The sequence below is a fragment of the Hylobates moloch genome, unplaced genomic scaffold (assembly GCF_009828535.3).
Source record: "Hylobates moloch isolate HMO894 unplaced genomic scaffold, HMol_V3 SCAFFOLD_1, whole genome shotgun sequence".
Taxonomy (NCBI): Eukaryota; Metazoa; Chordata; class Mammalia; order Primates; family Hylobatidae; genus Hylobates; species Hylobates moloch.
In genome coordinates this window covers 40,109,805-40,120,839 of record NW_026652276.1, presented here as the reverse complement: position 1 = coordinate 40,120,839, position 11,035 = coordinate 40,109,805, and positions in this window count along the sequence as shown.

Here is an 11,035-nt window from a genome sequence, read left to right as displayed (position 1 = left end):
AACACAGATCCTCTAGCAATGGATGATGTATTTGCTGGCATCCCTTCAGAGAGAGAAGGAAGGGGACATTCCAGGCAGGTGGAAGAAGACAGGAGATGACTCAGAGGTGAGAAAAAGCAAATAGTACTCCAAAGAAAAATTTTCTTGGCTGGATTGTTGACAAGCAAGAGTTAACATGGATCCAGGGGAAGAGGACTAGGAAATGCAAAGTGTGAAAATCCAAAATCAGGAAGAATGATTTTATCTTGGGCAAAAGGCCCTCGGACACCATCACAGGCTTGGAGATGCGGGTGGTACCCACAGATGCCTAAGGAAGACTGGCAGGGGGGCTCACATGCTGTGGAGAAGCAGTGGCCCAGAGCTGGCAGTGGAGACAGAGAGGCTGCCAAGGGCAGTAGCCAGGAACTGTGGGCTGTTCTGGCCCCTTTGTCTCTCCAAAGGTGTGTGGGAGGCACAGAGGGCCAGAGGTTTCCCAACTCCTGAGCAGCTCCCCTGTTCCTGTTTATTCTTATTCCTTTAATGATATGATGAGCTCATGTTCTCGGAGGTGCCAGGAATGAATTAGCCATGCAGCTCACTTCAGGCATTAGCAGAAACCATGGAGTGTCCTGCAGCAGGTAGGTCTGAGCTGCGTGTCTGGAGAGGGCAGGATGACAGTGCCACATGCATGTGCGTTCTGCCCTCCAGGAGCCAGCCGGTGACCCTGCCAGCAATGGTGGCCAAGCAGGAGGGAGGGGCAGCTGCTCAGACCACCAGGGAACAAAATGTTCCTCTCCTCTTTGGAGGAAAATAATCAAGTAGATTTATTTCCTCTTTCTTTTTTTACTATTCTTGCTTGCTATGGCAGAGCCACAGACTCTCCAAGGAGAGATTCCTTGAAACCACTGCCTCCTTTCCTAGGTCTCAGCTCCCCAGCCTATAACTGCATGTATGTAAATCCCTCCCCAACCCCACACTCATCCTCATTTCTAACCAGCTCTTCCTAAAATTCCACTCTTTCTTAAGGAGTCTCTTCCACAGAACCCTGGGGAAACTCACTCCATGGTCTATTTAAGTCTTCATTTTCCTCTCACCTTAACCCAAACCTGTGCGGGCAAGTCAACATCCTGCCTCTTCCTGCCCCCCTTACCGAAGCCTCGCCTTCTCCTAGTGTCTTCCACACAACAGGGGAAGCAGCAGCATGTCCATGCCATTTGGTCATGCCAGTCAAGTCCCTGCCATCTGGGCACACCGTCTTCTCCAGGTCTCTGCTGGCTTCTGGATTGCATTTCCCGTCTTTCCCGTCATCATCCTTGGTGACCTCAACCTTCATGTCAATGACCTGTCCAGCTCCCTGACCACCCTCTTCTGTGCCCTCCTCCACATGGATGACCTCTGTCCCATAGGATAGTGACCACAGCTGGACCGCATTACACGGTTCTGCCTCCCCTCCAAGACCTCAAGCGTGGTGCAGACCCTTCAACCTCAGCCTCCTACCCTGCCGACATCCCGCTTCCTCACTCCTCCTGAACCAGTTCTTTGTCATTGCTGAATCGTCTCATTTCTTGACCCTTTGTAACACAAACAATCTAGTACCTCTCTGTGGTCTACATTTTCAATACACACATATACAGCTCTCCAGGCTCTACCATGCCTTCTCCCCTGGGTCTCCTTCCTCCCCAGCAATTAGCACTATGGAGCCAAAAGAAAGAAATACTTGCAAATTTACCTTCTCTTCTAAGATGCAATTACTTTTGCACCAACCTAATATATGCATTAATATTATGCACTTACTATAGGCTAGATTCCTCTAAATACTTTGTGTGGGTTGTCTCCTTTAATCCTCACAATAACCCATGGGGTGGGTATAATCATTACTCCCATTTAACATATAAGGAAACCCAAAGCACAGAAAATAAAAAAGTACTTTGCCCATGGTCGTGCAGTTGGAGGCAAGATTCAAACCCAGAATCCACTATCTCTCACCCACCTTCCAAGTTAAATAGAACAGGTATTGGTCTACTACAGTTTTTATTTATTTATTATTTATTTTTAGCTGCTCCTTGCAGAGCAGGGCTAATTCTTAGCAGTGTGCCTTAAGTTAGCCTATTTTTTTTTTTTTTTTTTGAGACGGAGTCTTGCTCTTGTCACCCAGGCTGGAGTGCAAGGCACGCTCTCGGCTCACTGCAACCTCTGCCTCCCGGGTTCAAGCAATTCTCCTGCCTTAGCCTCCCAAGTAGCTGGGATTACAGGCACCATGCCCGGCTAATTTTTTTGTATTTTTAGTAGGGACAGGGTTTCACCATGTTGGCCAGGCTGGTCTTGAACTCCTGACCTCAGGTGATCCGCCCGCCTCAGCCTCCCAAAGTGCTGGGGTTACAGGCATGAGCCACCACGCCCTGCCACCTACTAAGATTTTTAAAGCAGTGTGCCTGTGATTCATTCTAACCTTCATACAGTAGTGCTTCATACAGTGGAGAAACTCAATAAAGATACGTTGAAAGTATTTAATTTACAAAGTATTTAAATTACACCAATCTGATTTGTGTAGAAAATGTAAGACACTCAAGTTCATGAGTGAGCTCCAAATGTGAAAACACTGAAAAGATGGATGCATGGATCAAAGGCACAAGCATGCATATTAAAAAAAAAAAAAAAAACAAAACACTGTTCTACTTGAATCATTAAACTTAAAATGTTTATAACACTGTAATCTATGCTCATTCAGATGCAAATTTCCAATTGTTGATGTATTTACATCCATTTCTCAAAGAATCAACACTTGGAATAAACAGTCATGCAAATAGTATCAGAAATTTCTTTTTTTTTTTTTTTTTTTGAGACGGAGTCTCCCTCTGTTGCCCAAGCTGGAGTGCAGTGGCGCGATCTCGGCTCACTGCAAGCTCCGACTCCCAGGTTCATGCCAGTCTCCCTCTGTCGCCCAGGCTGGAGTGCAGTGGCGTGATCTCGGCTCATTGCAAGCTCCGCCTCCCGGGTTCATGCCATTCTGCCATTCTCCGGCCTCAGCCTCCCGAGTAGCTGGGACTACAGGTGCCTGCCACCGCGCCCGGCTAATTTTTTTGTATTTTTAGTAGAGACGAGGTTTCACCATGGTCTCGATCTCCTGACCTCGTGATATGCCCCCCTCGGCCTCCCAAAGTGCTGAGATTACAGGCATGAGCCACCGTGCCCAGCCCAGAAATTTCTTAAAGACAACTCAGATTTGTTTTCAAATTTATACTCTGTATGTGAAAATTTTTAAATTTAACTGACAAATAATTATGTACATTTATGGTATTCAACATGATGTTTTGGTCTATACATTGTAGAAACCTATACATTGTACACATTGTAGAAAGATTCCATAAAGCTAATTAATACATCTATTACCTTACCAATTTATCACTTTTGGGGGGGTGAGAATGTTAAAAATATATACTTTAAGCAATTTTGAAATATACAACATGTTAACTGTGGTCATCATGCAATGTAACAGATCACTAAAAGCAATTCAGATTCTTTTTTTTTTTATACTCTAAGTTCTAGGGTACATGTGCACAACGTGCAGGTTTGTTAATGTGATCCCAGATAATGTGATGTTTTCTGTATTTAAGAATAGATCTCAGAAACAAGATAACCATCGATAAAGAAATCTACTGTTACCATAGCATGCAAATACAGGCTTTAGCACTGAGGCAAAGGCTATCTGAGAATTGTGTTGGCAGCTTAAGTGTCCATGGTTTACCAGGCAGTCATCGTTCTCATTTGCTACATGGAATACGTATCTCATGGCATAATAACATGTAGAAGCTGTATCATCACACTGAAAAAGCCCCTCAACCACTGCCTGCAAAATCAGCTTTGAATTGGCAAAGTAGACATCCCTAAACCTCAGCCTTCTCTCTCAAGCTAATTCCTCCAACATCAAGCAATAGCTATTAAGGAGCAGCTGCTCCAGGTGACAGGTGACCAGCATGGCTGATTCCTAGCACATCTCTCTGAATTGGTCAAAGGCAAAAACCAAAAGCAAAACTAAACTAAAAACAACACACACACACACACGCACACACACACACACAGAGAGAGAGAAACCTTTCAAGATACTCTAAGGATAAACCCGAGAAATATGGGGAGTGTGGTAAGAAGTAGCTTAGGTTCAGTTAACACACAGAGTAAGCACAAGACACATTATAGTGTCTGCATCAACAAAACGAAGGGAAAAAGCCACCTAAGCAGCAGATCGTGGATCAAAACTCAAATTCCAGAGACTGTGGCAGTTGATTGGCAAAACCTGTCAATTCCAGACTGGCTTAAATTGCCATTTAAGAACAGATATCTTTTAGGAGTCAAGTATCTGAAGGCAATTAACTAATACTAACTCATTGGGCCACTCTAACTATGCCTGCTTGGCAATCAGTAAAAGCTTCCCAAAAGGATGGTGGCAGAGTACAATGGAAAATAAGCTGGAAGCCAGAGAGGATGTGGGGAGACTGGCTTTCCCACCCATTGCCAGGGAATGTGGATGCCACAACATTTTTGGCAACAGTCAGGCAGTACATATTAAAACTTAAAACTCACTTGCCCTTGGTACCAGCAGTCCCACCCTGGGAAACCTATCCTGAAGAAATAAATGCATCCAAGGGCAATAATATGTTGCAAGGCTCCTCGTTGCAGTGTTATGTGCACAAGCAAAACACTAGAAACAAACTGAATGTCTCTCAGTATAGAAATAACTGAACGTGCAATGGACATCTGTTGACCATTCAACATCATCTGTCCCCTTCTTCTTTGCAACGGAAGCTTGATTCTGTTTAGGTAACCATTCCCCAGGAAAGGAGACCTGTAGTCCACACTCCAGAGGAAAATCTTATTAGTCTAAAGTGAAGTAGATTTGAAATCTACTGGTTCCACCCTGGTCCCAGCATGTCCTAGCTGTATAACCTGGGTGTCACTCCACCTACCTGGGGCCCCAGTTTTCTCTTCTGCAAAATGCCCATTCTTACACTCACCATGCCTAGATGGTAAGGTTTTTATTATGTAAAAGCATTTTGACAACTTGTAAGCATTCTACCAATTTAAAGAAGGATGGGTTTTGGATGAGCCTCTATGTGTGGATGTTGTGTCTGCACTCACCTCCAGGACGCCATTCACACTCGCCTCCTCAGCGCCACACTGTTCCTACACATGAGCTAAGCGGCAGCCAGCCAGGGCCCCAAGCTAGGCTGGCTTTCCAATGCTTTGTTTCCACCCAGGGCTCCAGCCAACACTTCGATTAACTTCTAACTGAAAAACGATGCCAGCTGTAGGACCCAGCTGCTCTTGCCTTCGATGGGATTTCTCTCAGGTTTTCTTTCTTGTGACTCATGACTAAGATGTCCCATCCGTATCCACCATCTTTCCAAGGAAAATGTGTAAGATTTGCTTCCCGGGTCCAGTCCTCTCCCCACTCACAATCACACATGCTGATTTAATCTCAGGAGATGTAAACATTTGCTGGACTTTCTCCATTTATCCCCATCCGTCCGCGGCTCTCTTCCCCCACACACGCATTTCTGTGATGTTCTCCTTTTCTCGACACCCACTCCTTTACCCATGCTGCCCTGCGTTCCTTTTATTTCTCAAACACTCAGTTTTCTTAAAATGCAGTTTCCCATTCTCTGGACATAGGAAATTTCTTGCTTCTTCTCCAGTGGGGTAGGAGTTAGCAAAATTTGCTTCCAAATCTGCTGTTTCCTTTTTTTTTTTTCCCAGAGAGACGCCATTTTAGGTGTGTGGTGTTTAAAGACCCAGGGCTGGGTCCCTTGGGGATGAGCTGGACTAATAAGGTTGCTGAACCAGACCTAACCCATTTGGTTATAATAGAAAGTTGTTTTCTCCTGAGAGTGGCTTTGAGGCTGAGACGGAGGAACAACATATGGGGGAACAGGCAGAGGCGGGAGGCAATCACAAGGGGACCTGGAAGACACACAGGGGCTGGCCCAGGGTTAAAGGGAAGCTGGGTCCTGTAGCAGGGTGCTCCCAGGTTGCCATTTGGTATTGATGTCTGGGGCCTCTAGGACTTTTTCCTTTAAGTTCCCCTTGTCCCCTGCCTGGCTTCACGATCCCTCCACAGTCCAAGGCAGAGGACCACAAAGAGATGTCACAGATAGCACCTGGGTTGCAGTCAGCACACTAGGGTTTGCATTTTGACACTGCTCCTTCCTAGTGCTGTGGCTTCCAGTAAGTTACCTCTCTGGCCCCAGGGGCCTCCTCTATGAAGAGGGAACTGTAATACCCAGGAGGATCAAGGAGAACCAATGCATACTAAGGCTCCTGCTCGAGGCGTGGGCCTCTGCTGCACGAGGCCTACAAAGGAAGGGTTTGCAGTAGATTAAAAGCAGCTCATTCTGAATCTAGGGAGCAAATGAGTCCCATTAGGGGAAAAACAAAGCCCTACATAATATGTATTAGCTGCAGCCCTACAGAGTCAATAAGAATTAGGTGGGTGATATAACACTACCCTTGGATAAGTTTGCCCTAATTTTGGCAAGTTCCAGTCTAACCCTTTAAGGCCAGGTCTTTTCTCCCTGGATGGAGAGTTATTTCCTTAAAAGAAGAAAAGAGGCTGGGTGGGGTGGCTCAATCCCGTAGTCCCAGCACTTTGGGAGGCCGAGGTGGGCAGATCACTTGAGGTTGGGAGTTTGAGACCAGCCTGGCCAACATGGTGAAACCTTGTCTCTACTAAAAAAATACAAAGATTAGCCAGGTGTGGTGGCAGGCACCTGTAATCCCAGCTACTCAGAAAGCTGAGGCAGGAGAATCGCTTGAACCCAGGAGGCAGAGGTTGCAGTGAGCCGAGATCATGCCACTGTACTCCAGCCTGGGCAACAGAGCTGGAGACAACATCTCAAAAAAAAAAAAAGAAGAAGAAGAAGAAGAAAAGAAAAGAAAAAGTCATTTGTCATTTTGTATGCATATAAGCAAGAGGGAACCATTTGTCTCTGTCCACATTACAAACAGGGCCCAGCTTGATGCCAGTATCCTCAACAACTGCCCCTATGTTACCTGAGGATTTACATGGTACTCCAGAAGGAAGATCTTGGCCTAATCCAGATTCTTACACTACCTGTGTGACCACAGACTGGCCACTTACTCTCCTCTCAGGGCCTTATTTATTCATTTGAAACAAAATATTGGAATCAGGAGCTAAGGTTTCTTCCATCTCAGGCATTCGGTGATTCTGGTCTTTGGTGGGAGGCCTGGACTTTATCTCCCGGTGCAGAACTCATCTCCCAGGCTGGGTCTCCCCAGGGAGACTGAGAGTTAACTGTGATAAGTTCTGAAGAACAAGAGTCCCACAGCCACCATCACCACAAGAAGCGGTAATCCAGGAACTCTGCCAATGGGTGGCAAGGCCAGTCTTGGTGGTGATGGGGAGGTGGGGATGGGAAGGTGGAGACTGTCCCCTCCCCACCCAAATCCTGCCTAGTGGCCTCCTCCAGTGCACCACAAGAGGACTGAGTCTTGGTTGCTCCAGGCGGAAGAAGCTCCTCCCTGCACACCAGAGCTCCTCATTGTCCACAGACATGTCTCCCCATAATGACTTTAGTGAATGTGCCCCGAGGGCAAGGTGATCATGTATTCCAGAGAGAAAGGAATACCCTCAACCACGCCTCCTGAGGGGTGGGGATGGCCAGGACCATTGTCGTGCTCCTGCTGACTCCATTATAAACAGGGACAATGAGGTCAAGTTACACAGAAGTCCATATGTTCCACTGAAATTAGCCACAGGCCTCGATGCAGTCCGGTCTCAGAAAGAAAGTCACGGCCTGTGCCCATTGTGAACATTTGATGCTAGCCAGGCCAGGAGTGGGAGCCAGCGGGGTGTGGGTCAGACCTTGACATCTCTGCCTCTTTTAGAGCCACAAAGCTGCTAGCAGCAGAACAGATACAGTTCGTGGCAAGAAAATGAGAGAAGCACAGCGTTTTCATGGATCACAGGCATGGGGGAGAAGACACTTCAACTCCGTTGTGTGCTGACAGCTCATCTAGCCTGTCCCACCACTCCTCAGCTGGTCCCACGACCTGGGCCTCTGTCCACAGCCCCCTTCCGTTCAATGGTCTGCATTGTGCAGGAAATCTCTTCCTTTTGTTTTTCCATCAATTTATACCTCGGCTCATTTGTTTTCCATTCTTGGGAGCAATTCATCTGCTCTTGGGCCCCACAGTGTCTTTCTCCCCTTGATTCCTAGACAAGATGCTTGGACAGGTCCATTGTCTTAACAGTGGCCAGCTCTCAGTATTTAATAAAAGTTGTGCTTTAAAAAGAAAAAGCAATGGAGATTCCAGTTTTTATCCCTGGTAACTTCTGAGAAATTTGGTAGTGGTGCTGCTCCTGTGTGGCTTGGCCTTTGTGCTTTTTGTTTGGATTTCAGGGGAGAGTTCCGCAGGGATACCTGGGGAAATTTTCCATGATGCCAAGACAATGGGCAGAGTTCCTCCCCATTCCTCTCTGCCATCCTGGCAGATTGTAAAATTATACGCTATTGCTAGAATGAAGGAGAAATTGTATGGAGAGTCCTTTCTATTGCTCTGTGGATTACAGCCCTTCATGGTTGTTCAAGAAAAATGGATTGGGGGGCAGAAAGAGAAAAAGGCAGTGAGGTTCAGAGCAGTTTGGGCCCAGGCAGGCTCGTATATGGAAGGGACAGAGGCTTGCAATAGAAAGTGTTGCAAAGACCTGGCCTGGAAGTCCCAGAAAGGGTCTTAATTATAAGTCATTTTGTCAATGCATCGCAGGCTTTTTTCTGGGTGCACCAGAGAAATTACTGTTGCTGGGATTATTAGGGGTGCAATTATCCCAGTTATTAATACACCACCAAACGTGGGAGGGGAGGGCGTGCTCAGCCCCATCCATGGGCTCCCAAGCTGCAGGTTTGCATTTCCCAACAGCACAGGAGGTCTCGTAGGAATCCACAGAATTGTCAAGATAAGTACTGGCATCTCTTGGCCCCAACAGAGACTCGCACAGTATTGTAGACTGAAGAAATGCCATTGAAGAAGTGGCCGTAAGATTCTTCAGGGTTGGGTCTCCTTGGATCTCTCACACTTTGTCCCTAAAAAGTGTGTCACAGGTAAAGTAAGTATTTCCAAACAAAGCTTCAGGGTAGCATAAAAAGGGTCAGACTCTCCCTGCTCCACACAAGCCATGGATTTCATGATGTCTATGTATCCATACGTGCACGTACCATGTGCACACACACACATACACATCCCTTTGAACATGGTCACTGAGTGGAGAACGAATGGCCTCTGCTCTAGCCTGAGCATCTGTAAGATGGTCAGGGGATGCCACAGGCCCCACTGATCTACAGGGAGGTGTCTCATCGAGCCAGACTGCACAAAAGCACCTCCTCAACATGGCGGACGCTCAGCACTCTTGGCAGAAACACTTGGCACTGGCAGGAAATCTCAGCAGGGCGGCTTGTTTCCGCTCATCAAACACCAGTAGCTTTCACCGAGAGCAGCAGCAAATGGAAGAAATGTGTCTGATCGCATCCAGGCTGTGTGTCAGCACTTTTCCGAGGCAGAGTTAGCTGGATTCTAGCTTTGAAGAAAAGGTTGTTACACTCTCTTTCTGCCCTGCAGTATCAGCCAAGAAGCAGTTGGCAGGGACTTACCTGACACCCAGCTGCCCTCCCAATGCCCCTGGGACAACCTGAGAGGGTCAGTTATTGAGAAACAGAAACTAATGACAGAGCCCACCCTCTCCCTGCTAAACACAGGGCTGCCAGCTACTCAGGAGAAATGAATGCCCAGGAACAAAATACTTGGGCCTCTCTTGTGCCTCCTCTGTGGCCATCCCAATAGCTTCCTGTTCATTCTGCTCTTGTTGGTCCCCCCAGCGACTAGGCAGGGAAGGGAAGCAGAGTGTAGACCCCCATGCCTCAGTATGACTTGCACCTGCTCAGCAGCTCCAACAGCAAGACTGGTGAGGAGATGCAATCTGTGAGTTATCAGTGGGTCAGGTGCTGGAGGATGCCCAGGCATCCCCCAATAAGTAGCTGCTCTTATAACCCAGAAGCCACGCTACCCCCCCTCACAAGAGAGACCCAGGGAGTAGAATAAAGATACCCTTGACCCCATTCCTTGCACCACAATCTCCTACCCAGACTAGAAAAGGAAGTGTCTATTTGCAAGGTGGGATTTGTGTGTTCCACACTTGTATTCACTCATGTAGGCCCAACTCACCATCCAGAAATACAAAAGAACTTCTCTGAAGAGTATGAAGCCCCACACTCTTTCAGAGAGCTGCCTTGGAAGGTCAGAACTCTTTTTTAAAAGTGAATTTAAACAGGTCGCCAATAAGGGTAATCTTTGAAATATACTCCTATGCATCCTGAAGTCAAGAAGAGTGGCCACATGGGGTCAGTGGTTCACATCTGTAATCCCAGCACTTTGGGAGGCTGATGCAGGAGGATGGCTTGAGCCCAGGATGTTTGAGACCAGCCTGGGCAACATGGCAAAACCCTTGTTTCTACAAAAAAAAAAAATTTTAATTAGCCAGGTGTGGTGATACGCACCTGTGGTCCCAGCTACTCAGGAGGCTAAGGTGGGAGAATTCCTTGAACCCAGCAGGTTGAGGCTTCAGTGAGCTGTGTTTGTGCCACTGCACTCCAGCCTGGGCGACAGAGAGAGACTCTGTCAAAAAAAAAAAAAAAAAGCTGATGTAGTATTTGAAAGTGTACTTTCCACTTTTTTATTTAGGTTAAGTACATACATATTAAAGTATACAAACTGGCCGGGCATGGTGGCTCATGCCTGTAATCCCACACTGTGGGAGGCCAAGGTGGGTGGATCACCTGAGGTCAGGAGTTTGAGACCAGCCTGGCTAACATGGTGAAACCCCATCTCTACTAAAAAATACAAAAATTAGTCGGATGTGGTGGCACGTGCCTGTAGCCCCAGCTACTCAGGAGGCTAAGGCAGGAGAATTGCTTGAACCCAGGAGGCGGAGGTTGCAGTGAACCGAGATCACACCACTGCACTCCAGCCTGGATGACAGAACGAGACTCCA